We start from the raw sequence: 16,670 nt of genomic DNA, 5'->3' as shown, positions 1-16,670 counted from the left end.
CTTTAAGACTCAGTTTCCATAGCTGTAAAATGGAGATAATTCCATTATTGTTGTGAATTGTTGTGATGATTCAAGGAGATGATGGACATGGAAAAAGCTCAGCACATAGTGAATGATCAATAATTATGACCTGCTAGTACTCTTTGTGGTAGTTGTTAGTGTTAGCATTTTAGTTCAAATATTTCCAGTTCTCTCCATTTCCAGGTACATGACACGTCCATGGCGCCTTGTAGGTGGCCTAGTGATTAGTTCAGACTGATGAGTTGTAAGTGAAAGTGACATATATTACTTCCTGGCCAACCATTTAATTGTCTGTACAAGATCTTTTCCCTTTTGCACAATAATTGGCAAATTCTTATGAATTTGTGTCTACTTTGTCAGCCCAAGTCCCTGAATGACTATGCTGATCAGAGTCTCCTTGTTGATCCTTCATGATATGTAGCTAGAGCAAGAAATAAAGTGGTTTTAAGTTAGTTATTGAGATCTGGGGGTTATTTGTTACTGCAGCATACATTAGCCTAATCTGACTAATACTGTTTTTGTTGTCATTGTTCAGCCTTGAAATGAGCAATGTTATTATGGCACCATTAAAGTGGTATATAAAAAAGACAAGTGAATTCTTAATGACAAGTAAAAGTAGTCATTATATAAGGGCCACTTTCACTACAGAGGGTTCCCTATACATAGGGCCACTTAAAATATGTTTGTACCTCCTACCATGTCCCCTTCATCACTCATTCAAATATCAGTTCAACAAAAAAGCCATTTTTTTTCTATCCTTTCACCAAGTTTTAGTCATGTTCATGGAATTTAGCACCACCTGATATATTACATAGTTACTTACTATCTACATCTAGTTTACACTCTGTATGCCAAGCCCTAGGACTTGAAAATAAGTTGACATATTTTTTTTTCAATTTAATGTAGGCACACATATATAGCAAAATGTTCATCATGCTTTCTTCTGAGTGGTAAAACTGAGTGATATATATCCATTTACCTAATACATTTATTTTTGCTTATGCATTCTTTCAAGAGATAGTTTTTATTTCTGTGAGTTTTCTAAAATTTTCCACGACAAAGATGTATTATTTTTATACGAGAAATGATAATAGTGGGTAACGTTTACCGAGCACTCAATACTTCATGTGAATTATCTCAACATCCCTGGGAGACAAGTGCTATCATTATCCCCATTTAGTATTCATAGATAAGGATGCCGAAGTCTAGAGAAGTTTAAGTGAGTGCTGGAGCTGGAATTCAAGTCCCAGAGCTAGAGCTGCCAAATAACTAACTAGATCAACGTGTACCACACAAGACACGTGTAAGTTCATTAGCGAGAAGAGGTACATTCGCATATGATGTCTCATGGGAGGCTCACAAAAATCTTATGAAGGAAGCCAGTAGGCGCTATTGTCCAACTTTAAAGTCACGGGCCCGTATGACCATGTCTCGCCCTCAGCCTCCTAACACACCTTTGTGTTAGATGCTTCCTCTCCCTGCCTCGTAAGCCTTTCCCTGCATAGTGCTTGGCTGTGCAGATCTGCTGGAGCTCCTTGATATATTGACTGAGAACATAGCTCTGTTTCTCTCTGGCAGGCTTGAGGCTTTGTTGTTTATAAGCAAATCTGCGGGGGAATTATCGTAAGCCAGAAGTTGGGAGAATTCTGGTTCTAGTCTTGGCACTGCCAACTGACAGCCGCTGTTTTTCCACCTGTAAAGTGAGCCAGTTAGAGTTAACAGATGCCTAAGGACCAATGCAGACCTAACATTTTTCATGCTAGGAACCCAGGTGAGGGCTGACTTTCTGTGCACTGTCTCAACAAACACAAAGTCTATGTGCCATAGAAATAGAAGCCTTGACCCCGGGAAATGATGCTCTTAGCTGAGATTATTCTAGGTAAACAGAAGTTGTGTATACTCTCAAACAGCATTGGCTCTCTATAACTGGGTGAGCCCAGACAAGAGGGGCATTTCATTCATTCATTTATTCATTCATTCAACACTTATTGTGTGCCTGTGATACACCAGGTAGGTTTAAACATGGGGATACAGCAGCAATGAACTAAACAAAGTACCTGGCTGCAGAACCTTACCTTCTCGTGGGAGACAAATAAATGCATAAGTATATCTAAAATAGTATAGATAAAAAGGCCTTGTTGAGTGATAATTCTCCTCCAGGGTTCTCCAAAAAGAAGAGAGACAACATCTGATAGGAGCCACGTTTAGACCCCTTTTGGTGCAATAGTAAATGATGAAGAAGGGACACAAAAATAGCATTGTCCTCGCAGTTACAAGACCTGGATTTAAACCGTGGTTCTAAATTTAGATTGTGAACTTGAACTAATGATTGTAACCTTTATAAGCCTCAGTAACCTTCTCTGCAAAATGGGGAGAATAGGACCAGTTCTGCTTTCCTCACAGAGACGATGCAAGAATCAAACCAGGCTGTCAAATCAAATAAATAATAAGCTCTCAATTTTCCCCGTTTGGTAAGCTTTTAGCTCTACACTCCAAACAGGATCAAGCCACTGCCAAGTCAATCTCCTGCTGTAAACTTGAAAGCATCCAGTCCCAGCTCTGATGCTACTGATGCCATGGGATTGATCTCAAGGCATGAGACGTTTTATACCAAGCCATGTGGTGGGGAGAGGCAGACATGGAAGGAAACAGCCTCTGTCTAGCATACTTCCTTTCTTCCTCTCACCTGCAGGTATTCGGCAAAACAATCTGAATGTTCCAAAAGGTCACCCTCTGTCTTGCTTTGTTGTAAGTCATGTCAGTAGTGACCATTCCATGCTACAGTTGGCAAATTGATATTTAATAGTTTTCATTTCTCTTAAGAGTCTTATAATGGAAAAAATTAATAAATGTAGCATATGGAAGGATACATACCAAAATTATAACCTGTACCTGGTTGGACTGCTGATGTTTTTCTTCTTCTTCTTCTTTTTTTTTTTTTTTTTTTTTGCTTTCTTCTCTGTGTTTCGGGTTTTCTTTTTTCATTCATTAAAAAAAAAGTTATCTAGCATGTGCATGCAGGGACCAGGCGTCCTGAAGGGGTAGCCCCACAATTCCCAGCTCAGCTCCAAATCTTTGCTGCTCCCCACCCACCACGTCTCTTTTGGGTTTATGAGCCAGTGTGGATTTTTTGTCATTCGATTAGGGGCCCCATAAGGGTAATGCTGTGGCTTTCATTTCTTCTCCTCCTGCCATTTGTAAATTTTCAAGACTTCCCAGCCAGACCTAGTTCTCACCAAATTATGGAGAGAAGCTGCTTTCTCTGCACGAGGCCTCTATTAAAACACTATGATAGATTCTTGTCTTTCCTTGGTTTTGAAGCCACAAGACAAAGATTTGAGTCCTGATTCTTCTACATATTGGCTGAGTGACTTTGAAGAAGCTTCTTAACCTCTCTGAACGGCGGTTTGGTCATCTGTAAAATGGGAGAAACAATACCCGCAGGGAAGGTGGTTGTAAGGATCTGACAAGAAAATACTAGGAAAGACTGGTATATAATAGAGCCTCAAAAGGTAATTGCTGTTAATAAAAGTAGTTTTGGGAAGCACTGGAAGCTCTTCTAGGCTGAGGGCAGAGCTCAGGTTGTTCACAAAAGGCAGAATTGTACAATCATAAAAACTCTGGCTCTGGCCTCTAAAGAACCCAGTTTAAATCCTGGCTCCCTCCATTTACTACATTTCTAAGAGCCTTGGCTTCCTCATCTGTAAAATGGGCATAATAATATATCTTACCTCAACAGTGTTTCTCACAATGTTATCCAGGGATCCTGGAGGTCCCCACGACCCTTCCAGGGGGTCCTCAAGGTCAAATCTCTTTTGGTAATAGGTCTAAAAGATTACTTGCTCTTTTGACTCCTATTCTTTCTCAAGTATACAGTAGTTTTCCAGAGGCTATATGACAACTAATCGTGTCCTTGCTCTGATGGCTAATGGAAAGTGTGTTTAAAAATCCCCATGCTTTGATTTTCTTCAGTTTAATTTCTAATATGGTAAATATCAAGATGTAGATAACTCACATATACAAAAGCTATTTAGGGTCCACCATAATTTTAAAAGTTTAAAGGGGACCTGAGACAAAACATTTTGAGAATCGCTGCCTGATTGGGTTGTTGTAAAGATTAAGTAGCAACTGGCATATGCCTACAAAGGACTCAATAAACATTAACCTGATAATTATTGGTTCCAGAGCTCCTGAATCATATCAGATAAGGGTCTGTCTACTCCATCTAGGCATAAAGCAATCTGAAATCATAGCACTTAATGCAAAAGTCACCCTTGTTTTATCCCTTGCTATTAATAGTGAAGGTTCAGCCCCTGCTAAACTTTGAACAATTTAAAGACACTGCAGCACATCAGAGGCCCCCACTGTGTCCATGAGATCCAAGTGTCCTGAAGGCATGGGAACTTAGTGGACAGTCCACAGGATTTACCCTACTTAACCTTTCCCAGAAGAAGATGCCAGTGTGGTGGAGGCAGAGGAAACACAGCTTATAAAAACACCTCCTGAGTGATTGGCCAGCAGAAGGAGGTGCAGCCTCAAAATGGGAATAGCTTCCTTAAGGTTTCAGTAATTTCTATGGAAACAAACTGAGAATTATAGTTATTTTCAGGGTGGGGTGGTGAGGGTGGGGAATCAATGTAATGACCTGGAAGAATCAAGAGTAAGCAATATAAAAATATTAAATTTGATGGGTTTTCTTCTTTTTCTTTTACTCTTCTGGTACATCCTTGAGGGAAGAAAAAAATAGTATTCCTAAATTCTGATACTGATAGCAAGTATATTAGGATCTTAGACAGAAGTTATCAAATGAGTCTGAGAAAGACACGAGGGGATCTCACTATGATCTGGTAAGAGTCATCCAGGAAGTTCTTAATAGAATCCTTTAAGAGCCGGGACAGTATGCCTCTCAGAGCACCATGCAAGAGACCCTCCCTCCCAGGCCAGGACCTAGTTTTATGCACTGTAAACAAACAAACAAACAAATCCTACATCCGTAATAACGGAACAAACAGGAGCAAGTCAGTAAAAAAAAGTGTGCATTTGAGCTATTTTTATTTTTATTGTAAAAAATTCAGGGGACCCAAAGAATAGAAATTGGAGCCCTAGGGGAGACCCTAGGAAAAACCTTGCGGTTAATTTCTTCTCAGCCTAGGAAACGAAAATGCCAAAAGATCACCCAGTGCGTTGGCCACGCAGCCCCAGGGCCAGTCTTTCAAAATCCCCGTCTTGGTCCTCGCCTCCAGCCACTCTGCCGCGCATGGCCACCTGTTGCTGCCCTCGCGCCCAGAGCCGAGTCGCAAGCCGCCGCTAGAGTTCGTTCTAATTCCCCGGAGCAAAGGCGGGCCGGGAAACCCCAGCGCTCCGTGCCCGCTAATCCTCAGGGCGAACAGGGACCCCGCAGAGCCTCCCAGGCTCCCTTTGTCTTCTCTCTGCGCTTAGAAAGTCAAAAGTAGACCCCAGACAGCATCCCCTCACCCGCGCTCTGCTCGTGCGCGCTTGGGCTCAGCTCACACCTGGGAGATGCTGACTCGCCGAGATGCCCACGGAGGGGAAACTGGTCCATCTGGCAGGAACGGGCGGCGCAGACAGGTTGCTCTCCGTGAGAGTCTAAAGTGTCCTCTGGATCCCAAATCCATGAGTATTCCTTAGCTGTGCACTGTTGCAGGAGCGCCGCGCCCAATACGCAAGTTCACGTTTCCCGAGGCCGCAGACCGAGGGCAGCGAGATCCTGACCCGCCTTTGCTCTAAGGAGCCCGAGGGGATCAAGGGGGTGGCGGCGGTTAGGGGTTCCCTCCCGCCAGGAACAGCTGAGTCCCAATTCCGAAAGCGACCCGCCTCGCTTCCGAGGGACTTCCCTGCGAGCGCCGCAGGAGTGTGCATTTCTCCAAGTCTGAGATTCCCAGCGAACGCCGGCCCGGCAAGAGTTGAAGTCAGCTCCCGGGGCGTCTGTTTGTTTATTGGCTCTTAGGAAAAAAAGTTTGAGGCTGTTTCGCCAACCTCAGACCTGGCGCAAGCGGAAATCTCAGAATCTCTTCCAGCAAAAGTCATCAAATTTTGAGTCGTTATATAAGTAGGGGCTCTTTCTTACCCTCCCTACCCCAAGCCCTCTCATTACTATTCCAGGAGTTAAATGTGCCTCGCTTAAAAATTCTTTTTTTTTTTTTTTTTTTTTAGTTGTTATTATTTCTCTGAGTCCGAAGGCGGGAGAAAGCGCAGGCAGCGCCCTGGGCGCGCGGCGGCCCCACCCGCGCGCTGCCCCTCGCGCTGCGGAGGGGACGCCGGGTCCTGGGTGCCGCCGGCTCACAGCGATCAGCCGCGTCCCGCTGTCCCTCCGTCAGCCACTCCACGTGGTCAGGATCAACAGTTTGTCGAGCTCATCAGTGACACCTTGAACTTTTCATAAAGAAAATGGGTATTGCACCGACAGGGTTCGGCCGCGGCTGCCGCGCCGGGTCGTGCTTAATATTCAATGATCTCGCTCGCGCCTCCCCCTCCTCCCCTCGCAGAAATTCCACTGAGTCCGTTACTGGGCTCAGACTTTTAAGTTAATTTACTGCCCCCTCCCCCCCACCTTGGCTAGTAACCAGAGCCTTTAGGGCTAGCCTCCCCCCTAGCTCCCGCCTGAAAATGACATTTCGCCGGCGTCTCCGGAGGGGGCTGAATTTCACTTTGTAACTTTCTGCGGAACCCGAGCCCGGGTGGCAGCTCGGGTGGTGGTATCGTATGCAAATACGCATGCTGACGTTACAGATCATGTGGGTTTTGGCGTAGATTCCCCACTGATCGAGACATTTTTTTCCCCTTTTTTTTTCCTTTTTTTTTTTTTTTTCTTTTAAAAATTTTGGCCACTGTTCTCCGTACGGGGGCTTCTTCTGTCTGTCTGTCTGGCAGGCTGGCTTTCCCCCTTTTTCCCACGGAGCCCGAGCCGGGCGCCCGGTGGGGAGTGGGGAGTGGGTGGGGGGAGCCAGCAGAGTTCCATTTTGGAACGCCCGTGCCGCGTCTCCGCGTTCCCAGCCCGGGCCCCCGCGTTCCCAGCCCCGGCGCAGGTAAGAAACTTCGCCCCGGCGCGGAGCACCCCCAGCCCGGCGCCGCCCGCCCCGAGCCCCGCACATCGGGCACCGGCCACTCCAGCCTAACTTTCCCACCGCCGCCGCCACGGCTCCCAAAAATGTGTTGTTAATGGGACTTGGCCGGGTTTGTGATTGGAAGGGGGGTGCGGAAGGGGGGGGTGCGGGCTCTTTTTGTGGGTGGGAGGAAATCGGAGGATCCAGAGGGGGGGAGTTTTTTTTTTTAAGAGTTTTGATTATAAGTTTGGATAAATGGGAGGCAGACCGAGGAAGAGGAGGAGGAGGAAAAACATGTCTACGTTTCCCTATGTCGACATAAGCCACAAAAAAATATGGCGTCCGCTTTCGACAGGGCGTTACGTAGACCCGACTCTGTTTTTATTTATTTATTTCGTGGCCGGCTCCCTCCCTTCTTGGCCAAACTGCGGCGCTTTGTGCGAACTGGGCCGGTCCCGCGGGGACTCTCCCGGGACGTGGCCCCGGCGCCGCGGGTTTTGGCAGGCGGGGGGCTGCGTGTGTGTGCTCCCCTCCCTCCCCCGCTCTCCCCTCTTCTCCCCTCTCCTGGTGACGATTCGCCGTAATGTGGTGGCAGGAAGCATGACGCCGTGGGTTGAGGCTGCCTCTCCTCTCGGCGCTCCCGGTGGCTGCAGGCAGCGGGCGCGCGGCGCGGGCAGGCAGCCGCCCGAGCTACCTGCCGCGGGCCGGGCCGGAGCGCGGCGCTGTCCCCACGCCCCGCTCAGGTGTCGGGGAGCCCGCGTGGAGAGGGGCGGTGGGGGGACGGTGGAGGCCCCCGGGCCCCGCTGTGCGCCGCCCGCGGGCCCACGCCCGCAGCCCGCCTCTGCTCGCCCAAGCCCACGATCGCGCCCCGGAACAGCAGCTGGCCCTTTTCGTCTGCCCCACGAGAGGTTCATCTTTGTTGGTGTTGCGGCTTCTTTGTGGCTTCCCCAGGACCTGGTATCATTGCTTTTGCAAACTTGCCCTTTTCCTAGCCACTTTGCAGGAGGCTGCGGAGACGGGGATGAGCGGAAAGTTGGAAACCAGTGAGCATCCCAGGACGGTCCCTTTGGCCTCGTCTCTGTGCGGAGCTCGGGAGGCGGCGGCGGCGGCGGCGGAGAAGGGTGGTGTGTTAGGCTGGGGAGAAAACTTGACAGGGAGGCCAAGTTGTGATTTGCTCAGGCTTCCACCTGATTGATCTGCTTCAAAGCCAGTGGGGTCTCCGCCTTCAGCTATTTCCGCGATGGCCTTTTGTTTGGGAGGTGGGGAGGAGGAAAGTGGGGGAATAATGACTTTCCCCGGACCCCTCCCTTTGAAAGTGTCGCTGCGCAGCTTGAGCCCTAGGGATCACCAAATCCTTTCAGGCCCTTTAGCTGCCCTACCTGCGCTCTGATGATCGCCTTCTGTCTCCAAGTTTGCAGCTCCCTAAGTCTGAGGCAGGCCCCATCCGGCAGGAAGGGGGGCAGGTATCTCTCCCCTTCATCCCTTCGGTCGCTCAGACCTCCCACCATTACCCTCTTAAAGCACACACGTGCACACACACTCACACATAACACTCTCACTCCTTAATGTAAAGCAGAAATTAATGCTTGTTGAAGTGATGGGGTGAGATTCTGAGAGCTCTTCATGATTTCAGTCAAAAGGTGATTTTCTCTGTATGAGGACAGAGTTAAGGCAGTTCAGTCCCAGGGCAGTAATGTCAAAAAGCATTTGGATGACAACCAAGTGGAATGAATATCTTGTAAAATGGCATGTTTAATAGTACAAATAAATTAATGGAGCAATCAAGTGCTTGAATGGGACTAACATAAAGGTTTGATTTCAGTTTAAAGGGAAAGTTATATAAAGCTGCATAAACATCTTCTTTTAAGGCCAAAGGGGGAAAATCTAGAAGTAAGATTGAAACGTGTCACTGACAATAAGTGGACCAAGGATCTGTGTGAACAGAGCTGCTGTTAAACCCTCTGCTCTGTGATTGTCCTCGTGTGCATGCATACCTTCTGTCCAGGTTTAGTGTCAACTAAGGATCCAAACAATCCACTGGAAGTTAACAGCTTTTAAGGGAAAAAAAAATTTAGAGGCCAAGGTTTTTGGCTAAATCGGCTATATTAACTAATCCCCATTTAAAGGAAAAAGTCAAAATGACACAAATGTTTGTTGGCACTCAAGAGAAGTATTCTCCCAATGTAAACACAGTGTATCTTAACATGCCGAAAGGCATCCCCACCCCAAATGTCCCATCCACATCAGGACCACGTGATTCAGTGGGATGCCGTGCATTTGACAAAAAAAATAATGGCAATGTTTGATAACAGTCGCAAATACTTACTGTTTCTGTAGGCCGGGCATAATGCTGTATAGTTTACATGCTTTATCACGCTTTAATGCTTTAATTCTTGCATAACCCTATGAGATAAATAATGTGATTATCCCAAGTTTACAGTGGAAGAAACTGAGGCTCAGAGAGGTGAAAAAACTGGCCCAAAGCGTTACAGTAAAAATTAAACTCTCTGTTTGAAGCCAAGCCTTTACATCATAGCCTTAAACACCCCAGTATAGCAGCTCCCTGGGTACGGGAAGTTGTAGTTAGAATGAAACTAAAGGTCAGGTGCAAGCAGAAGAGGGAACAGTGACCACTGTCCAGTGGCTTGAACTCATAGGAATTTTTCTGGGTTTCATCCCTTCGTTCATTTAGCAACTACGTTTTGATGCACTTGTTCATTCCACAACTATAATAGTCATTATGCTAATAAAAGCCTGCAGTCATAAGCACTTTTAGAGGCACAGAGAGGTTCTCTAACTTGCCCAGGACCGAACAGCTAGCAAGCAGAGTGCCAGACCTCAGAACATACACACTCCACATGCCAGTGCATGGCTCCAGAAATTAGGGGGATGCTGGTGAGATAGAGCGTCTATCTAACCTTGATGCAAAGCACTGCTCCAGGCACTATGGAGCTGTTAGCGGGACTAGGAATTTGAGCAGACCAGCAGGCCAAATCAAGCAGGATTAAATAGATGCATAACTGAGAGAAGTAACTGCTATGAAAACACAACAAAGGGCATAGTTCTTTTGCTCTGAGGGACCCGTGGAGGATTTCCTAGAGGGACTAGTATCATAACTGACCATAAATGAGGAGGAACAATGTCTAGAGATGTGTTGGATATCTTGCCCACTGCTGACTTAGCCAGATGGGGGCTTATTTGTGTCAGACAACAAGAAAGTGGGTGGGATGATGCCTCAGCTGTACCACTGGGGACCCAGGCTCTGTCTTTCTACTCTGCCACCCTTTGAGTGTAGGCCTTTGGACCCACGTCTATCGTCTCATGGTGGGAAGGTGGCTGCTGTATCTCCAGGCCTCAAATCTACATTCCGGGAAAGGGAAAGTAGGATGAATGAGGAACAAAGAGCATTTCCCTATTGTGGCTTTATTGTTACATTTGGAAAGGAACACCCCTCTCAGGGACTTCTGTCCTTAGTTTGACCAGAACCAAGTGGCCCCCCAAACCTACCACAGAGGGGCAATCACGTGTTTTTAGTTAGGCACATTGCTACCATCAACAAATTGGGGTTCAACTGGTAAGGCAGAAGGGGTGAATGGACGTACGGTTGTTGAGTTGGCTGATAGTATTTGTGGCCTAAGATGAGAAGAAGAAGGTTTTCCTGATGAATTTAAAACTGAGTCCTGGGAGCCACATGTCTTCTGGGGAGGCGGAGAGGAGGATGCAGGGAAGGTTGCGCCCAGGGATAACGTCAGACCTGGGGCTGGACGTGGAGGAGGTTGGCTTTTGATCTGTAGGTACTGGGGAGACACGGCAGGCTTCTGAGGAGGGAATGTCAGGTGTTTTAGGAAGGTTAAGACTGACAGCATTCTGCCTTATGGAGACAAATCAGCTTGGCTCTTATTTGAACTAAAATGAGTTCTGGAAAGTTTCAGAGCAGGGGACCGGTTTTGCCTTAGGGCAAAAAGAAGGTAGCACACTAAGAAAGTGAGGGATGTGGGGAGATTTTCTTCTGGGTCCTGCAAGTAGGAATCCAAAATTAACCTGATGTTAGTCAGCCGCTTCCAGGAAGTAACTAGCTCTCCTTTTGCAATAATTCCGTGAGTGGGACTGAAAACACTAGAAGGGGTACCAGTTTACTCCACAAACACTACACTTGCCTTTCTCCTGACTCTCGGGCTCCCCAGGTCCCACCTGCAACCTCACCACTCATCAGCAGAATAACTTTGGTCATGACCCTTCACCTGTGCTTTTCATGGAGGAGATGCTCTCAGAGGGCCTCCTGTCAGGTTCCCCACACTGGATCCCTCTAGCAAGGACTGGCATCCCTGATTCTCTGCTCAGTTAATAGCTTTACAACTTTAAACCTCAGTCTCCTCATCTCTAAAATGGAGATTATTCCAGTAGCTGCTGTATGGGTTGTTGTAAAGCTTAAGAAGAAATGTATAAAAGGGCTTAACACAGCACCTAACACGTGGACTGTGCTCAGTAAACGTTACCTGTTATCACCATCATCACCTCCACCATCATTATCACTGCCAAGACCTCTAGGAGGTGACTTTATTGTATCCTTGAGGTGCCCCATAATTAACATGCATGGATTACTGTCAAAGATTTCAAGAACCCCACTGGCCCCATCTCACTGCAATTCTCCTCCCTCCTCTCATACACACTCGTCTGTGGCAAGTCTAAGCAACTACTGGCATGGAAGGCTCTTCCAAAATGTCTCAGTGGTACCCTGGTGCAGTGTTCAGGTACTGTAACGTGCTGTGTCATGGTCAAGTCCGGATAGCGCAGTTCTCCAAGGATGCTCAGCTATTCACATACCCCTGTGATAGATGGTAAAGTTGACATTGTTTTTAGTATTGACAAGGTAGTTTCGTCTGTAACGAAAAAAAAAGTCCTCCCGATTCCCCTCCCCCACCGTTCTCTAAGGCCCCCACCTACATCGAACAGGTTGTGATTTTAAGAACATGTACCCACAATCTATTTCCTGTTCCTATGCTTAAAGTCATGCACTTAAGAGGGGTTGATTGGCAATGGTGTGTGTGTGTTTGTGTGTGTGTGTACGTGTGTGTATAGCACACACCCAAGGAGAAAAGCAGTCTTGACAACGGTCCATCACTTTCCATCAGACTTTAAAATGGAATCAAAAGGAACCAGAGCCAGAATCACTCTTCTTGCTGACACCTCTCTTTACCCCCCTGATGAACAGTTTACCTGTTAAAAGCCACAGTTCACACACTTTCTTCCTCTTTCTGCTCCACTGTGGTCCCCTAGTACTAGAAACACTTAGTGGAGATTAAATCTAATTATGCAGTGTTTCACTGCAACAGTATTTACCACATGAAATCTGCAGTGAATAAGTGCTTGCGATGTTGATTCACGGGGGATCGATAATAAGGAGTGTGACCCAGGCGTTCACTCACTTTGGTGTGAGAGGTCTGGGCTGTACTTCAGGGGTGCAGAGGCTTTGTTTGGCATGGAAAGGGGGAAGCACACGCTGGTTTGCTTTCCTGGGTTTAAATCCACGCTGGGTTCACCTGGCAGGGGGAAACCAGCAAAACCCTGGGAACCATCTGCAGTCAGGCTCAGTGCAGGAAGTGGATTCCTGTATCCCTGGGGCCTCAGAGGGTGGCCAAATGGAATTAGCTTTTTCTTTAGGAGGGAATCCTCCCAGTCAGGGGCGCAGGGCAGCCTCTGTGGGGGAGAGAAGGAGCCTGCTGTCAAGAAGGGTAGAGAGAAAAGATGAATGAGATTTTCTGGGCTGGTTGGATGCCTGCAGCTGCGGCTTCTGGACTCCAAAACATCTGCAGAAAACCAAGGAAGGACCAGAATCTACATTGAGGAGGCTGCATGCATGTAGGCGGGGGCTGTGCCAACGGGACAGTTGAAATCAGTGTTGCAGAAAGACTAGAAAAACACTTCCCAGCGGGGCTGACATTTGTGCCCCCCACAGCCATCCCCTGCCTCAGCCACCCTGACTTTGTCCACCCTGGCTGGTGAGACTGAATGAATGCGAAGCTCCCTGCACACCCAGACATACCACAGACACACTGCGTCACCAACTCCCTGCAAACTGAGCACCTACTATGTGCCCATCACTCTGCTCCACACTTTCTCTTCCCTGTGTCACTCAGTGTGACCCTCAAGGGTGCATTGAGAGTGGTGACACAGCCCCATTTTAAAGACAGGAAACCAAAGCTCAGAGCGGTTAGGTGCTAGCTCATGGTCACAGAGAGAAGGTGGCCAAGCTCCGAATTCGGGTCGCACTGAGTCTACAGCTGATACTTGTAGTCATCCCCAGGTCTTTCTGAAGTCTTCTGGAAGCCAGCTCCACCACAGCCTGGAATGAGATGGGGGGCAAGGGGCAGTTTTAGGACGCTCTTCTGGACACTCTGATGGCCTTTCTGCTAACGGAGTACACGCATGAGTGTATGTATATGTGAGTTTAGTCAAAACAGAAGAGAATTCCGAGTCTGCGCCTGTCATCCTTAGCTCCCCAAACCACACCCCCAAGCCAATTCCACAGTCTACCAGTGTCTCTAACAGAACATTCTCCAGGGGGCACGGCACCCCCTCCACCCTCTCCTCCCTGGCTCTGGTGAGAAAAGGAATCCCAGTGGGCTGCAAGCTGCAAGTTGGAGACGGAGGAGAATCTGGGTGCTACTTTCAGGATGCTGAGCAGCCTTGCCAGCCAATGGGGGCAGGAGCTGGAGGGAGCTGGAGGGAGCAGGCGTTGGGAGGGTGGAGAATGGCTGGGTTGCTGTTTTTATACAATAAAAGAGGATCATTGTAATTGGGAGCCCATGAATCATAACACGTCTGCCTATGGTTCTCTCCAGCTGCAGGACCATTTAGTTAAATAGCACACAGAAAACTCCTTTCAGCTGACATTACTTTCCCGCTGTTCTTAAAATACAAGACTGGGCTAAATTGCTCTAACGAAAAAGCCATTTCAGGCTCCCCCAGCCCCCGTGTACACTCGGAGCCCCCATGGGATCTCCCCGGCCTGTGCAGGAGGACTTTTAGAAATTATTTTCCTTTGCACCCTTGTCTTTTTGGAAACAGCACCTTTAAAATATTTGCACGCAACCAGGTCAGAGCTGGATGTCACGGCCAAGTTGTTTGAGGTGGGTGGCGGCCCAGAGTGGGTAGGGAGAGGCCAGGATAACAGGGGCTAAAGGAGGGGAGATATGGACTGACAGTTAGAAGCTGGAAAAAAATTTCTCTCTGGCCAAGAAATTTAGGGAAAGGGAGATGGTGGCTTCAGGCAGGAGCAGAGAAGTGTACAGGCCCGCATCTAACCTGCCCTAACAGAGAGCGCCGTGGTTTCGTTATCCTGTAGAATGGTCTGGAACTTTACCGAATTGATTCTGAGCATGCGGTGAATTCTGCCAGAGCCACGCAGCTCAGAAGAGCTGGAAGACTTCACATGCCAAGAGCAAAGGCTCATGGGTGCACAGAGCCCCAGCGTAGAAACGGTTTGGATCACTGGTGGCTGAGACCTGCCAAAGATGGAGGGCTGGAGTTGACACTGTGAAGTCGGACATGGCCTGGTTTTGGCACTTTTAGAAGTGGGATTTGTGGGTGTCCGGGTAGAACGTCTGAGGCCCTCTGGTACCCCCGAAGGGGGACGTTGGAGGATGAGAATAATAGCAACATGGTGCATTAGTGGGACCAAGGATGTGTTCTAGCTGGAAGGAACTTTTAAGGATCACCTACTCCAGCTTAGGGAAACTGAGGCTCAGAGAAATAAGGGAATTTGCTCAAGGTTACACAGTCATAGCAGCGTGTGAGTTCTCCTCTTCTATATTGTCTGACTTAAGGCCCTGTTTCCTTAGGACTCCCCGGACCAGCCAGCTCCATCACAGTTCCTCCCCTCCCCCGTTCTTTTCCTCTGTCCAATCAGCAGACACTCCCCGGGCACCTGCCCGAGGAAGAAAACAACTGCCCTGCCCTCAGGAAGTTCACGGTCACTTGCCACTTAGCAGCAACTGCTTCCTGACGTCCCAGGCACACGGCGGAGTGCTTTTTGGGGGTTAGCTCAGGTCACTCATAGAAGATTCGAGGACTCTGTTAGTCCCCATTTAACAGCTGAAAAAGCACGGAGCAGGGAAGTCCTTGGGCTAAGGGTTCTGGAAGCCAGGCAGGCAGTCCTACAACACACCTGGTGCTCCTAAGGCCCAGGCACGTGCAGCCTCTCCTGCCCTCGGTCCACCTGCAGCTCCAGAGATGGGGCGGGGGCCCGACCACCACTGATCAGAGCCAGGGGCCGAGCTACCAGCCTGCGCTGAGGATAACGCAAGGATGGGCGTGCATTCGGGTCTCAACACAGGGTCTTCTCATGCATGAGGGCTTCTTCCCCCCAATGTATTGAATGTCAACTGAGTGTAGGCTCCACGCACCCATAGCCCAGGGCATTTGTACGGCAACCCTGCTGAGCATTAGTGGGAAGGGCAGAGCCATAACTCCAGCGCAGGTCTGTGCCACCCAAGACTGGAGTAGTTTTACCCGCATCAGGCAGCCATGCTGGGGCCAGAAGTCGCTAACTGGGAGTCCTGTGTGGGCCGGGGTAGGTCACTAAGGGACACAGAAGCTCCGGTGGTGGCCCAGTGTAGTTTCCCAAAGGTCTCCATAAAAATAAAGGAACTTTGACGCACTTTAGGCAACTTTCACTTGAGCAATAGATAGTTAGTTGAGCACAATAAGAAGTCCTAGGCGCTCTGTGCCAGGCCCTGTGTGTCTCTGTGGCATCGATATTAGCTTTAGTCCCATTTAAAAACATATCTTGAGAAGTCATGTACACTTTAAAATTCACCCATTGAAAGTGTACAATTAATTGATTTTTTTAGCGTATGTACAGAGGTGTGCGTTCATCACTGCAGTCCAAGTTCACAACATTTCCGTCACCTGGAGAAGAGACCCCGTGCCTGTTACCCATCACTCTCCCCCCAGCCCTAGGCAACCACTGATCTACTTTCTGTCTTTATAGATTTGCCTTTTCTGGACATTTCCTAGAGAAGGAATCACATGTGATCTTTCGTGTGCTTCTTTCCCATAGCGGATGAGGATTCTGGTTTCTGCATATCGTTACCAACCCTTAGTGTTGTCATAAGCCCCATTTTACAGATGAGGAAACTGAGCACAGGGCCTGGCACTCAGGCAATGCCCTGGACGTGCTCCCCGGCACCACTGTGTGGTATGAACACATCTCTGACCTGTGTGTGGTGAGGCTGTCTCGGAGTCACTGCAGTTTGAGGGATGTCCTGAGGCTCTGGACCTGTGACTGGGAGCCTCATCCCCACCCCACGAAGAGCCATCACCCAGCGACCAGAAGTATCCTGGGATGAAGGAAACTGGCCATCCACACCCTGCTCAGGCCTGCTGAGCCTGTCCTGGGAGTGGTGGGTCCGTTCACAGAGCCCAGCACTGGCTCCACTTTAGCTCACGGTTTCCTTGGCAGGGCTGTGGGCACTCCGGGTCTGGCTCCGTCACCTCCAAGCCAGCATGCACTTCCTGTGCTCCGACCGAGAAAATGCCTGGTGGATAGGGCCAGGGCGAGCCAGGGAAGGGATGGCCTTGAGG

At 48.5% G+C, this 16,670-nt stretch overlaps 1 protein-coding gene across 1 annotated transcript in view; it reads left to right on the top strand.

Moving 5' to 3' along the window:
- Positions 1-6,221: 6,221 nt before the first annotated feature.
- The window catches only part of ZHX2 (zinc fingers and homeoboxes 2), a 142,626-nt gene continuing 132,177 nt past the window's right edge, over positions 6,222-16,670 (top strand). Inside the window, exon 1 of the mRNA XM_032468011.1 lies at positions 6,222-7,067. The gene's annotated coding sequence lies outside the window, so the exon portion shown is untranslated. The remainder of the gene's footprint in view (positions 7,068-16,670) is intronic.

Source organism: Camelus ferus, chromosome 25, assembly GCF_009834535.1.
Source record: "Camelus ferus isolate YT-003-E chromosome 25, BCGSAC_Cfer_1.0, whole genome shotgun sequence".
Lineage (NCBI taxonomy): Eukaryota > Metazoa > Chordata > Mammalia > Artiodactyla > Camelidae > Camelus > Camelus ferus.
Note: the sequence above shows the minus strand (reverse complement) of the source record. Positions and strands in the feature narration are given on the sequence as shown.